This window comes from Globicephala melas, chromosome 15, assembly GCF_963455315.2.
Source record: "Globicephala melas chromosome 15, mGloMel1.2, whole genome shotgun sequence".
NCBI classification, from domain to species: domain Eukaryota; kingdom Metazoa; phylum Chordata; class Mammalia; order Artiodactyla; family Delphinidae; genus Globicephala; species Globicephala melas.
This window is the reverse complement of record NC_083328.1, coordinates 55,135,644-55,148,705: the sequence shown is the minus strand read 5'-3', so window position 1 is coordinate 55,148,705 and position 13,062 is coordinate 55,135,644. Positions and strand designations below refer to the sequence as shown.

Sequence of the window (13,062 nt, the reverse complement as noted above, 5' to 3'; positions counted from 1 at the left end):
TGAAAAGAGACCAGTAGTGATAGGTTCACAAGTGACCCTGATAGAGTCAACCATGACCCTGTACAGAATTCAGAATTTCTGAGCCAAAAGGCCCTTTTTATAAATCTCACCAGACTCACCTTCAGGGGTCAAGTGGGCCAAGTCATATGCAAAGGTGAAAAGGCAGGTCTAGACAACTTGGAAGGGCGAGGCCCCAGTCCAACAGCATTCAAATGCAAAAATATGAAAATTAAAATGTTCCAACCATCCGTGATTCTAACCTCTGGCTTCAGAGAGGAAGAAACTGGGTGAGGGAGATCACATGCCAATTAACAACAGCTCAAATCAGACTGTGCACGTCCTCACACTGCCCAGCCTTCTCTGCACACAGACGTCCAAATATCAGCAGGGACAGCATCTTCCCCCTCCTCTCTCCCATCACTGCACGACTAAAAGTAGTCAGCAACTGCTAATGCCTCAGACCCAGAAATCCCTTATAAGTGACTTTCTTCCGCCCGCAGTTGCCCTCACTTACCCTTTGGATTGACAATCAAGAATTTCCCATCAGTCATGCTTAAAACCCCCAGCCTGTAGGCCGAATCCCTATCAGCTGCCCATCAAAGGGACATCTAGAGTCATAGGAAGGAGAAATTTCTGCGCCCATAAACTAGTCACACTCGAAAATGACAATTTCTCTTTCCAGCAAGGTGGCAACAAGGGGGACGGCGACCCCCGGGGAACTGGCCAGACAGAAAGGCCCTGGGGTCGGAGCGAGAGCTCCTAAAATTACTCGGCGCAGCCACTGTAGGGGAGAAAAAAGGCAAAAATGTAAAAGGCACCCCCCTCCGCTGCCCCTCTTGATGGCCCTGCATTCCTGGGGGCACGGAGATGCCCGCGCGCACCGCCTGCGGACGGCCGACCGGAGAGCGACCCCAGGCCGCGCGGGCCGAGGGCCGGGGAGGAGGCGGCGGCGACCGGGTCCTGGGGGGGACCCCACTCGCCTCCCCGCGGCGCGGCCTGAGGGCCCGAGCGCACGGCGGCCCCGGCCGCAGGCAGGGTTGAGCGCCCGGGGACCCGGCGGGGCTGCGGGTCGCCGGGCATCCCGGGGCCCCGCGGTCAGGGTGGCCGGGGGACCCCGGAAACAGGCCACGGTGTGGGGGCGCAGGCCGCGCCGCTGACAGCGCGCGGGGGCCGTGCCTGGCCGGCCTCGTGGGCGCGGCGGGCCCCTCGCGGCCAGGCCCGGCAGGTGCGGCCCCTGGGCCGGGCGGGGGGCGCGGCGGCCCGGCTCTCACCTGGCTGCAGATCGCCGGGCTCCCGTCCTGCCGCCGCGCCTCGGCTCCGCAGTAACCGCCGCAGCCTACGGTCCCCGCAACAGCCGCCTGCAAAATGGCGCCGCGGAGGGGCGGGCCAGGGGCGGGGAGCCGTAGAGCCGCCCGCCCCCGCGCCGGCCCGGACCCACCTCCCTCTCCGCGCCCGACCCCCGCCCTCTGGCCTCCCCCGAGGGAGGGGCTCCCCCTCAGCGCCTGCCAAGCTAAGCGAGCCGCTTGGCCTCCCAGGCGCCCCCCCCCGTCGTCCTCTCCGCCCTCCAAGTTCATTTTATTTCCCGCCCCCCTGCGTGGAAAGCGCCCCCCTTCTCCTGCCTTCCAGTCACACCTGATTCTGGGGACCCACCTGGAATACGGAGTGCTCGCCCGGAGTCTCCCCCTCCTCGTACCCCCTTTTTACTCAGCCTGACACCGAGCCGTCATTTCTCAGTGAAGATAAGCAATCTGCGGCGCCTTGGGCTCAATGGTTTGGATGTCAAGGCGCTTTCACCGTTTCTCCGGTTAGGCTGTCAGGTTTTTTAACTTACTGGGGAAGAGGTCCTCATTACCTTATACAAACACGGTAATATAGACCGAGGCTTCTCAGACTCCCCTGAGGGTCGTGTTTAAGTGCAGGTTTTGATTCCGTGGGTCAGGGTGCAGCCCGAGATGCCGCTGGGTAAGGGCGGCTGAGCGGAAAGGCCTCAGGTAAATCCGTGGCCCTCAATCTTTAGCGCGACTTCACCTTAACTGCCTCAAGATGCACGTGGCTGGGCCCCACCCCCAGGGCTTCTGAGGCCAGAGGTGTGGAGTGAGGCTCCAGATTTTGCATTTCTGGCAAATTCCCAGGTGATGATAATGCTGTTCTCTGGGGTTTACCCTTTGCGAGCCACTACTGAAGACTATCTGAACACATGGCTAAACAAACGAACAAACAAAAACCTAATAATTAGCACTCTCATAGCACCTTCCATCTTGAGGCTGCAGTCTAGTTGCTATTACAACCGAGTAATAACCGACTAGTGCCCCAAGCAACTCGAGAGAGCTAAAGAACCGTGAACGGTGTCTGACCTTACATGGGGAGGAGCAGATTTTATCATCAGAGTTTTCTGCCTGTTTTACACAGTTTGAGGGACTGGATGTTACAGATATCACAGATATCGATGGGGGGGCGGGGGAGTGACCATCAACTGTGGGAATTTTATAAAATAGAGAGATGTGGTCCAAGTCTTTGAGAATCAATAATGTCATCCTATTTACTTCTCTAATAACATGTATTTTTAAAATACAAGAGTTGGCTTGTAAAATTCAGTACACCCTGGAAGACCAGGTGTTTTGATCCACATTGAAGATGGAGAAAATAAGGGACAAAAATTCTGTGACCAGTGAGAAAATTCACACTGCCCTGTCCATTTAACATCTCTACCATCCTCCTATACCAGAGAGAGCCTTTTCCAGCCAACCCTTTTTTTTTGGCGAGGAGGGGGTGGCGGGGGGGTGGGGGTATCAGTGTGGAGCCGCGAAGGAGGTACTAAGTGTTTTATTCAGCCAAGGATGAGATATCTCAGATAAAAGAAGGGGAGTTAACAGGACTTCCCTGGTGGTGCAGTGGTTAAGAATCCACCTGCCAATGCAGGGGACACGGGTTGGAGCCCTGATCCGGGAAGATCCCACATGCCAGGGAGCAGCCAAGCCGGTGAGCCACAACTACTGAGTCTGCGCTCTAGAGCCCGCGAGCCGCAACTACAGAAGCCCGCGCGCCTAGAGCCCGTGCTCTGCAACAAGAGAAGCCACCGCAGTGAGAAACCTGAGCACCGCAAGGAAGAGTAGACCCTGCTCGCCGCAACTAGAGAAAGCCCGAGTGCAGAAACGGGAGAGCTAACTATTGCATCCTCAGGGTCTCCCTCTCCCTCACTTACAGATTTTCTCTATCCTAAAAAACTTCCTCTGGCCTGGCCTCTCCCACCTTCCTGCCTGTCTTCCTTCCTATCCTCCCCATCACTCCTCAGGTGCTGTCACTCTCTGCTTTCTTCGATGTCACCAGTGACCTTCTAGTTGCCAAATCCAGTTGCCTGTTTGCAGTCCTTTTCTTCCTTGATGGCTCTGTAACATTCCATTGACTTCTCCCTCTTTCTCAAAACTCTTCTCTAGCAATAATACCACTGGGTCTTACAATTTTTCCTACACCCCCCCCCACTTCCCTCTCAGAGATGTAAGAGTTACCTATGCTCACCTCTAAAAATGTTTGTTTTCCTTAATATCTCCTTTCTCTCCATCTTTTCCCCTGCCCTGTCCTCCAAAGATCAGCCATCTCCTCATGACTCCCAAATCTCTCTCCAGACCAGACAGACATCTTTCTGAACTTCTAGGCACACATTTCCAATTGTCCTCCAGATAACCTCTCCTTGATATTATCCAGGAATTTTTTTTTTTTTAGAATTTTTCTTTTTAATATTTGTTTATTTATTTATTTATTTTGGCTGCGCCGGGTCTTCGTTGAGGCACGCGGGATCTTCATTGTAACATTGCGGACTTCTTAGTAGCAGCATGCAAACTCTTAGTTGTGGCATGCAGGATCTAGTTCCCCGACCAGGGATCTAACCCAGGCCCGCGGAGTTTTCTCACCAGGGAAGTCCCCAGGAATTTTAAATATGGCACCTCCACTGCTGAACTCTTTATCCTCCTCTCACAAACTTGCTTCTATCTGAGGTTTCTCATTTTGCCACCAGAAACTTTGAAATCAACTTTGACTTTGACTGTCACCTATGGTCAGCTGGAGTGGGAAAGTGTGTCTGGAATTCTCTTCTCTGTGTCCACCATCCCAAACCCTCACTTGTTCTTCCTCAGACTGTTGAAAAAGCTTCTCTCTCGCCTCTTGGCCTCAAGAGTTATCTCCCAAAGCCATCATTGTAATCATCTCAAAGCGCAGAACTGACCACCTCACACCCCTCCTAGAAATTCTTCAGGGCCTCCTGGTCTACAGAAAAACTGGGTAAAAAGAAACAGTATAGACAGGACAGCATTCAAGACCCATCTCTGTCGTCTCCAGCTGCTTTTCTTTTTTTTCTGTACAAAGTACTACTTTTTACTGCTGGCAGACTGGAGTTGATGTCAGAGGCTGACCCTGACTTCAACGTTGCCAGGGTTTTTGTGAGGATTAAAATGCTTATTTAGTGCTTGAATACATCCGTATTTATATATAATTATTTTTATCATCAATTAACTATTAATTCAAAAAATACATGAATATTTTCCTATTAATTTCCTTTTATTTCCTATTCATTTTCCTTTCCTATTAGAGTTGGTACAAGCAGGGTTTTTTCCTCCCCCACTCCATTCTCTAAACTAAATCAACAGAATTTATCAAGAACATCTTGTGTCCTGGATAATTTGATTGAAATTTCTGTCATTTCCAGGCTGTTTTATTTTTGAGAGGTAATTGTAGCTCGGGGCTATCTTTACAATATTTATTTCCAATATCTCTCTGGAGTCTGGAACTGAGGTCGGCAAAGCGAGAATACCAGCATCCAGGTGGTGAGCAGGCAGGAAAGAGCTAGCCTGAGGCCTGGAGGGACATGTGCTTAGTGGTTGATCACTACAGAACACAACCCAGTCCCTCTCTGAGGACTGGGGCCTCTATTCCCCAAAAAGGAACAAAAATTTAGTCATCATTACATCATTTTCCACCCATCAGATTGGCAAAGATTAATAACATCCAAGGTTGGTTATGGCAAAGGGAAATGAATCCTCTCAAAATCTGTGGGAGGAAGTCTAAATTGGTCTGCCCTTTCTGGAATAGGATTTAGAGATATCTGTCTGTTTAAATGCACATATATCTGTTAAAATATCTGTTTAAATGCATGCACCCTTAACCCAGAATACAAGTTCAGGGAATTTACCTGTCACAAACACACACTGGAGAGCACAGGGATTTATGACTGAGGATGCTCAAGGAGACATGTCCCCTGCCCCTTCAGCCTCCTCCATGTCCCCATTTGCTCAGCAGCCCCTCCTGACCTCAGATCCCTCCCTCCTCAGCCCCTCTCACCCCCACACCCAGCGCAGCTGAAGCCCAGCCCTGTCAGCCACAAAGACGCTGGTATTCTCTCCACCAAGCCCAGCCCTCCTGCCGAGGCAGCCTTAGCCTCTTATCTGCTGACTCCTTGCAGATTTCTCACCTGCACTCCCAGCCTCTCCTTGTACCTTGAGGACACTGTTACCTGACTGCTGGTACCCACAGCTGTCTCTCTTGGTGGTCAGCCTGGTGGTGAAGATGTCATCTTATGGTACATCTATACATAGAATATTTTTTGACCTTAAAAAGGAATGAAATTCTGATATGTGCTACAACCAGGATGATTCTTGAAGACATTAGGCTAAGTGAAAGAAGTCAGATACAAAAGGACAAAGACCATCCTTTATAAGTCCCTCACAGGTGAACTTTCTTACCCATCCCCATCAACCTCAAATTCCCTATCTGTCCATACTCCCTACTTGCTTCCTGCTCCCAGGAGACCATTCATGAGCGGTGTGTTCCCTCTTCCCAACCTCTGGACTAAAGAGCCCTCTGAGGCCTCCCACCCTCAGCTGTCCTCCTGCCCTGTATTCCGGCACTGACCACTCCTTTCTAAAACCTGCCTCCTTCCCAGTTCATGTACCTCTCTCCCCTTCTCAGCTCAGCTTCTGGAAAGAGCTGCCTCCAGTCCCTGTCTCCTCATCCTGACATCCCTCCTCTCTTCACCTTCTGGCAATCTGGTTCTGTCCCTATTTTCCTCTGAAACTGCCCAGGTAGATTAGCCATTTCCTCCAAACTGCACAATCCAAGGGATCTTTTCTGTACGCATGTTACTAGAACTTTCTGGAGGCATTTGGCATAGCTAGTGCTATGTTCCCTCAGGAAAAGTTCTCTTTCCTTGGCTTTGTGACTGCATTTCCTTCTGGTTCTTCTACACCTCTGACCATTTTTTTTTCTGTCTCCTTCTCAGATTCCTTTTCCTCCTGCTTGCTTCAAACACTAGGGGTGGGGGTGGGGGGAGTGTGGTTGTGTCTGTTTCTGTTTTCCCCTCAAAAGCCCTTCAGGGGCTTAGCTGTTTCTTCTGCTTGGACATCTTACTCTTTCTTCTGGATCATTCTTGCTCATCCTTTAAGTCTCACCTTGGCCTCTCCTAGAAACCTCTCTTGAGCCCCTCAGCTGGTGTAAGTGTAGCCTGGGGTACTTCCTAGTATTTAGAATGGACTTATATTGAAATGATTTGTTTTTCTGTCTCACTTCCCTCCCTCACTAACTGTCAGTTCCTCCAGGACAGAGATCTTGATCTATATAACTCTGCATGCAGCTAAAATAGTGCCTGCCACACAGTAGATTCTCAGTAAGTACTTAATGATCTCAGAGGTTGGACTGAACTAATGGAGTCTGGCCACTGATGGAAGGTGAGATGTGAAGGGAGAGAAAGACTCAGGATTAACTTCCAGGTTCCTGGAGAACTGGAAGCTAAGAGAGAAACACAAATTAGAGGTAAAACACAAAAGGCCTCAAATGCAGGGTAAAAATAAAATAAAACTTTATTCAATAAGGGATTCATTTGAACCTAGACCCTCATGGAGACACTTAGTCTTTGGGGAAAAAATGGAAAAAGAATAAAAATCCATCAGTAATTATATAAAGTAGAAAAGAAGCAGAACTAATCCAGGCTGTTGGAATTCAGGATGCTGTTGCCCTGTCGGGGGATAATGATTAAAGAGAAGACCATAGGTTCTTCCAAGGAGCTGGCCACGTTCTTTGCTTTGATCTGGGTGCTATAGGCACACGAGCATATTCACTTTGTGAGATTTCATTAAGCCGCACACTTGTGATATGTGCATTTTTCTGTATGTATACTACAAAAAGTCTTTATTAAGTAAATGCAATAACTAGACTTAGAAAAAAATCCAGTTAACAGATTTATATCCAATAAATTGGGTATTCCCCATTTTAAATAACATGGTCCATCTCCAAAAGAAAGTAGCAATGAAGCCCCAGTCTCGAGTAGGTTCTGGGGCAAAAGGTCAGGCCCAAGAAGGTGAACTGATACAAGTTATTGTCTCCAGGAATGTGCACTTTAGGAAACAGGGATGTGTGTATATATACTGTAGGATGTGAAGGTTTAATTTGGAATATTCTTTAGTGCTAGGATAAATGTGACATACTATTCCTGCAGCCTTAGAGAAAAGGCACAGGGTCCCTGCCCCATCTCTGCCTTGCTGAGTGACCTTGGGGCAACCATTTAACCAAGCTACACGTAGGTGTCCTATTATGCAAACTCAAGACAATTCTGTCTACTCTATCTACCACCTAGGTGGGTATAAGGATTAAATGATATAATTACTGTGAACATGTTTTCTGCAAATGTTTTTCATAGCCCTTTACAAATACAAAATACCTATTAGTATAAGAGGCCTAATCTAGCTGTAGAACTGAGCCCACAATTTGTTTTGAGTCGTAATATCACACACTCATTCTTTCCATGGGCTATGTTTACACTCCATCCATATTAAATTTCATTCTCTTTTTTTTCGATAACGTCTCCAGTTATATAAGGTCACTTGGAATTCAGGTCCTTTGTGCCCAGATTGTTGGCTGCACCACTTACATCTGATATAAGTTAGTATAGCCAATCTTCACTGGTCACATGTTACCTGGAAGGCACTGGGCTAGACATCATTGACAAAACTCACTTCACCTGCCCCAGTGAGCCTACATACTGGTAAGTATGGGAGGTCAGAAGAGAAATAATTGTATACCCAACGTCTGGCTGGGCTTCTGGTACCCAGTAGACTTGTGTTCTAAGACATGAAATGGCAGCCAGCAAGTAAATAATATTTGTGTCTGTGGTAAGTGCTAAAAAGGAACAATAAAAGGGGCTGACTGTAATCCAGGTTGGGGGGCCATCTTAGGTAAAGTGGTAAAGAAGGACTAAAGAGGGGACATTATTGCCAAGACTCAAGGAAGCCAGTTATGCAGAGCTGTGAAAAGACCATTCTAGAAAGAGGAATAGCAAGGATAAATGTCCTGAGACAGGAAAGAGCATGTCATGTTTGAGAAATTGAAAAGCAGTTGGTGTGAGTGGGACATGGAAGGTAGGAGGGAGAATGTGATGAAATGAGATTGAGGAAGAGGTCATGAGGGGCTCAGATGGAACAGGGTTTCTAAGTATAATAGGAAGTCATTAGAGGGTACAAGCAGGGGAATAACATGATCTCATTTCTGTTTTAAGATGATCACTCTGTTGCCATGTGGTTAATGTATTGGAGGAGTCAAGGGTAAAGCAAACAGAACAGAGAGGAGTTACAGTAGTTCAGATGGAAGATGGTGGCTTGGCCTGGGGTGAGAGCAGTAGAAATGGAGATAAGGAGGCCAATTCAAAATATCCTTGGAAGATAAAATGACAGGGATTGCTAACGGGCTGTATATGGAGCATAAAGGAAAGGGAGAAATCAAGGAAGGCTTTTGGGTTTGGAGCTTGGGAAGCCAGGTAGGTGAGGGGCCACTCCATAGATGGGAAGAATGGAGGAGGGTTGGGATGGAGGACAGTCTGGGAGACTTCTATCTGTGACATCTCAAGAGGGAACAATTGGATAGCTTCATCCAGATTCATGTACATGGGCTCAGGGAGGAGGACTGGGCTGGAGTTACACACTTGGGAGTCATCAGTGCTATGTAATATTTAAAGCCAATGGAGGGACTTCACTGGTGGTGCAGTGGTTAAGACTCTGCGCTCCCAATGCAGGGGGCCTGGGTTCAATCCCTGGTCAGGGAACTAGATCCCACCTGCATGCTGCAAGTAAGAGATCACATGCCACAGCTAAGGAGCCGGCAAGCCTCAACTAAGGAGCCCGCCTGCCATAACTAAGAGCACGCCAGCCACAACTAAGACCTGGCGCAACCAAATAAAATAAATAAATAAAATAAATATTTTAAAAAATAAATAAAGCCAATGGATCCAATAGGATCATCTAGGAGGAGAGAGTGCAGTTGGAGAGGAGTGAAGCCCCAGAGATGAGCCTGAGGGGGCTCCTCCAGCACAGGAGACTGTATAATACCCAGTGTTGGTGAAGATATGAGGAAATGAAAACTTTCCCACACTCCTGGTGGGAGTTAAATTGGTACAACCTTTCTGGAAACCTTAGTAATATATATTGTAAGACTTTAAAAAGTGCTTACCTTTTAATCTTACAAGTCTACCCATAGAAGTTTATCCTATGAAAATAATTATGAATGTGTGCAAAGACTTACAGACATGGATGTCTATCATAGCATGATTTGTAATAATAAAAATGGGAAATGTAAATATTTAATAAGAGGGATTTATTTATTTATTTATTTATTTTTTGCTGAGCTACACAGCATGACGGATCTTAGTTCCCCTACCAGGGATCAAACCCGTGCCTGCAGTGGAAAAGTGGAGTCCTAACCACTGGACCACCAGGGAATTCTCAAGAGGGATTGTTAAATACATTTCAACACAAGTGTTATGCAACCATTTTGCAACCATTTTGTTTGATGATGTAGAAAAATATCAAATGACAGGAAAAAGTGTTCATGAAATCTAAGCCAAAAGCAGTTTGAAATGCATATAAATTAGATTACCTTTGCCTGAAAATAGCAAAGAATGCGGAGTCCTATTTATGTGTAAGGAATAAAGAATATAAGTGCGTAAGGAAAATGTATTCTCTCTGCTAACAAGAAGCCCAGAGGTAAGGATGGGTTTAGGTTTAATTAGTAGCTTAATGACATCTTCGCGGACCCAAATTCTTTTCATCTTTCCATCCCATCTCTTTAACATATCAGCTTAACTCTCCTCATGGTTGCAACGTGGTTCCAGGTGTAGCATGCATTCACAGTAATGCCCAACTGAAGAAGAGAGACTATTTTGCCTATGCAGCTTTTTAAGAGCAAGGAACTCTTTTCCAGTGGCCATCATTAGAACTTCACTACTCAACTCTGCATTGTAGTGTGAAAGCAACTAGAGACAATATGTAAACAAATGAGTGTGACTGTGTTCTAGTAAAACTTTATTTATAAAAATTGGCAGCAAGCCTGCTGGCCATAATGTACCTACCTCTAACATAGACCATGTTTCTTCAGCCCTGCCAATGATTCTTTGAGCAACACATATCACTTTCTGCTAGAGAAGATTATGTTGTCTGCTACTAAGAATCCTTAAAAATAAAACCTTAATGAGTTGGTGCTCCATTAACAAGAAAGAAAAAGGGAATGGCAGTTGGGTGAGCAACCTGTATTATTTCCTACAAAAGATAGTATGTACAGTAAAAAAGAGATAAATAGAAGATGAGAGAGAAGAGTGGAGGGGGATTGTGATAGCCAGCCTCCAAAATGACCCCCCAGTGACCCTTGCCCCCTATTATTCACACACTTGTGAATGTTTTATGGGTAGGTGAATGGTTTACAGGGTAAACATGGGTAAACAGGGTAAACATCCCTCCAACAATGAATAGGGCTGACCTGTGTAATCAAAGAATATAGCAGAAAGAACAGTGTGTGACTTCTGAGGCTAGGTTATAAAAAACCTTGTGTCTTTCATCTTGCTCTCTCTTGGATCACTTGCTTTAGGGGAAGCTAGCAGCCATGTCATGAGGATGCTCAAGCAGCCCTTGGGAGAGGTTCATATGACAAGAAACTGAGGCCCCCTGCCAAAGGCCTTGTGAGCATGTCATCTTGGAAGAGGATTCTCCAGTCTCAGTCAGACCTTCAGCTGACTGCAGGCCCAGCTGATATCTTAAACTAAAACCTCCCAAGACCTTAAGCCTGAGCCCCAGCTAAGCTGGTCCTGAATTCCTGACCACAGAAGTGAGATAATAAATGTTTACTTTTGTTTTAGGCCTCTACATTTGAGGATAATTTATTGTACAGCAACAGGTAACTAACAGGGATACAATAAAATATCAATATCAATAGTAATTATCCATGGGTGGTAGGATTACAAGTGACTCTCAGGGGACTTCCCTGGTAGTACAGTGATTAAGACTCCACACTCCCAATGCAGGGGGCCCAGGTTCGATCTCTGGTCAGGGAACTAGATCCCACATGCATCTCGCAACTAAGAGTTCATATGCACAGCTAAGGAGTTGGCAAGCCTCAACTAAGGAGCCAGCGAGCCTCAACTAAGGAGCCAGCGAGCCGCAACTAAGGAGCCTGCCTGCTGCAACTAAGACCCAAAGCAACCAAATAAATAAATTAAATATTTTAAAGAACAAAACAAAAACAAGTGACTATCAGTTTCTTTGTTGTATTTGAAGTTCTGAAGTTTCTGCAATAAACGTGTACTAGAATCTGCATATTACCTTTCTCTCTCTAGTCAATGATTCTTCCCACCTGCTTTTCCACAGTACTCAGGTTAGTCTCCTACACCATGTCATGAGTTTCTTGGCTGGCCTACACTGTGATGCCTCACCTAAGAGTCAAATTCTCTCTTCTCCAGGTGATCCACAAGACAAATACTACATAGTTCATTCACAAGGTCAAGCACTACAAAACTAAAGACAGAGGCCAGGCCAAATTTCTGAGAGCCTTGTATATCACCCTAAGACCCAATGTCTTTGATCAGATTTTCCAGAAGCAGACTTCAGATAAGGGTTTGTTTGCAAGTGATTTATGAAGGAAAGACTGCCAGGAGAAATTGGTAAGACAGTGGGGAAAACAGAACAGGAAAAGATCAGAAGCTAAGACAGGCAATTTTAGGTAAGTTCTCAGCCTCATCCTGATCTCATAGGGTAGTTCTGGAGCATAAATTATATCTCAAGGCAAGGGAGCTGGCTGCTCATACCCCAGCACTTTTCAGTCAGCACTTTTCAGTCATAAGCTCCTGTCCTCTCTGTGCTTTTAGGCAGAGCAGTTCCAGTAGCCCAGTACAGATATAAGACAGTCCTCTAAAGAGAATATAGATGTAGGCCACTGGAAGCAAAAGCACAGAGAAACCAGGTGAGTGACATAAGGAAATTGTCAATGGAACCCTGGGTGGGTTGAGCATCTGGGCGGAGCACTGAAAGCATATAGGCATTTGAGATGTTTCTTAAACTCTCTGCACTAAGTGTGGAAAATGGAGAGTAGGCAAAGAGATGGCTGGAGAGAAGACTACTTAAAAGGTGATGAAAAAGTCTAGATGAGAAGTGATAATTAATGCTATGGCAGTAGGGATAGACATGAAGAACCAGACTGGAAAAACCCATCTATGTGAGCTTGGAAGAGTTACTTAACCTAACTGGGCATCACCTGCAAAATGGGTCAATTATAGTGAAAAAACAATATTAGTGGCAATAATGTTTACCGAGCACTTTGCTACAATCAAGATACTGATTGTTCCAAAAACTTTACCATTGTTATCCTTAGTGTAACCCTCACAGCCACCCTATGAGGTAACACAATTCTTGTCTCCACACAACAGACAAAGACACCGAGGCTCAGAGAGGTTAACTTGCCTAAGGTCCCATGGCTAGTACCTTTCTCAAAATATTGTTGAAACAATTAAATGGCAGCCATAAAAATAATAATTATCATTATTTTTATTGTTGTTATTAGGAATGACAGGATTTGAAAGACAGAGGATTTGGAGAGAAAGACCAAAGATGAAAATCATCTAAGAGCCCAATTTTGTGGATGGTTAGATGTCAACTTCACAGATGACACTGTGTTATTGGGAACACAGGATTGTGAGTAGAGAGTCGAGAGGCTGGAAACCAGAGGGGGAAAAGGACTTTGTGTTTGGAGCTTGTTAAGGTTTGC

At 46.2% G+C, this 13,062-nt stretch overlaps 1 protein-coding gene across 2 annotated transcripts in view; it reads right to left on the bottom strand.

Annotated features, from left to right (window-relative positions):
• The window catches only part of SLC23A2 (solute carrier family 23 member 2), a 151,353-nt gene extending 149,682 nt beyond the window's left edge, over nucleotides 1-1,671 (bottom strand). The window contains exon 1 of one of the 2 annotated variants that reach the window (XM_060284641.1): nucleotides 1,651-1,671. The gene's annotated coding sequence lies outside the window, so the exon portion shown is untranslated. Of the gene's footprint in view, nucleotides 1-1,271; nucleotides 1,413-1,650 lie in introns of those variants that run through there. The other variant, XM_030872615.3, reaches the window with a different exon arrangement.
• Between the last annotated feature and the right edge of the window lie 11,391 nt (nucleotides 1,672-13,062).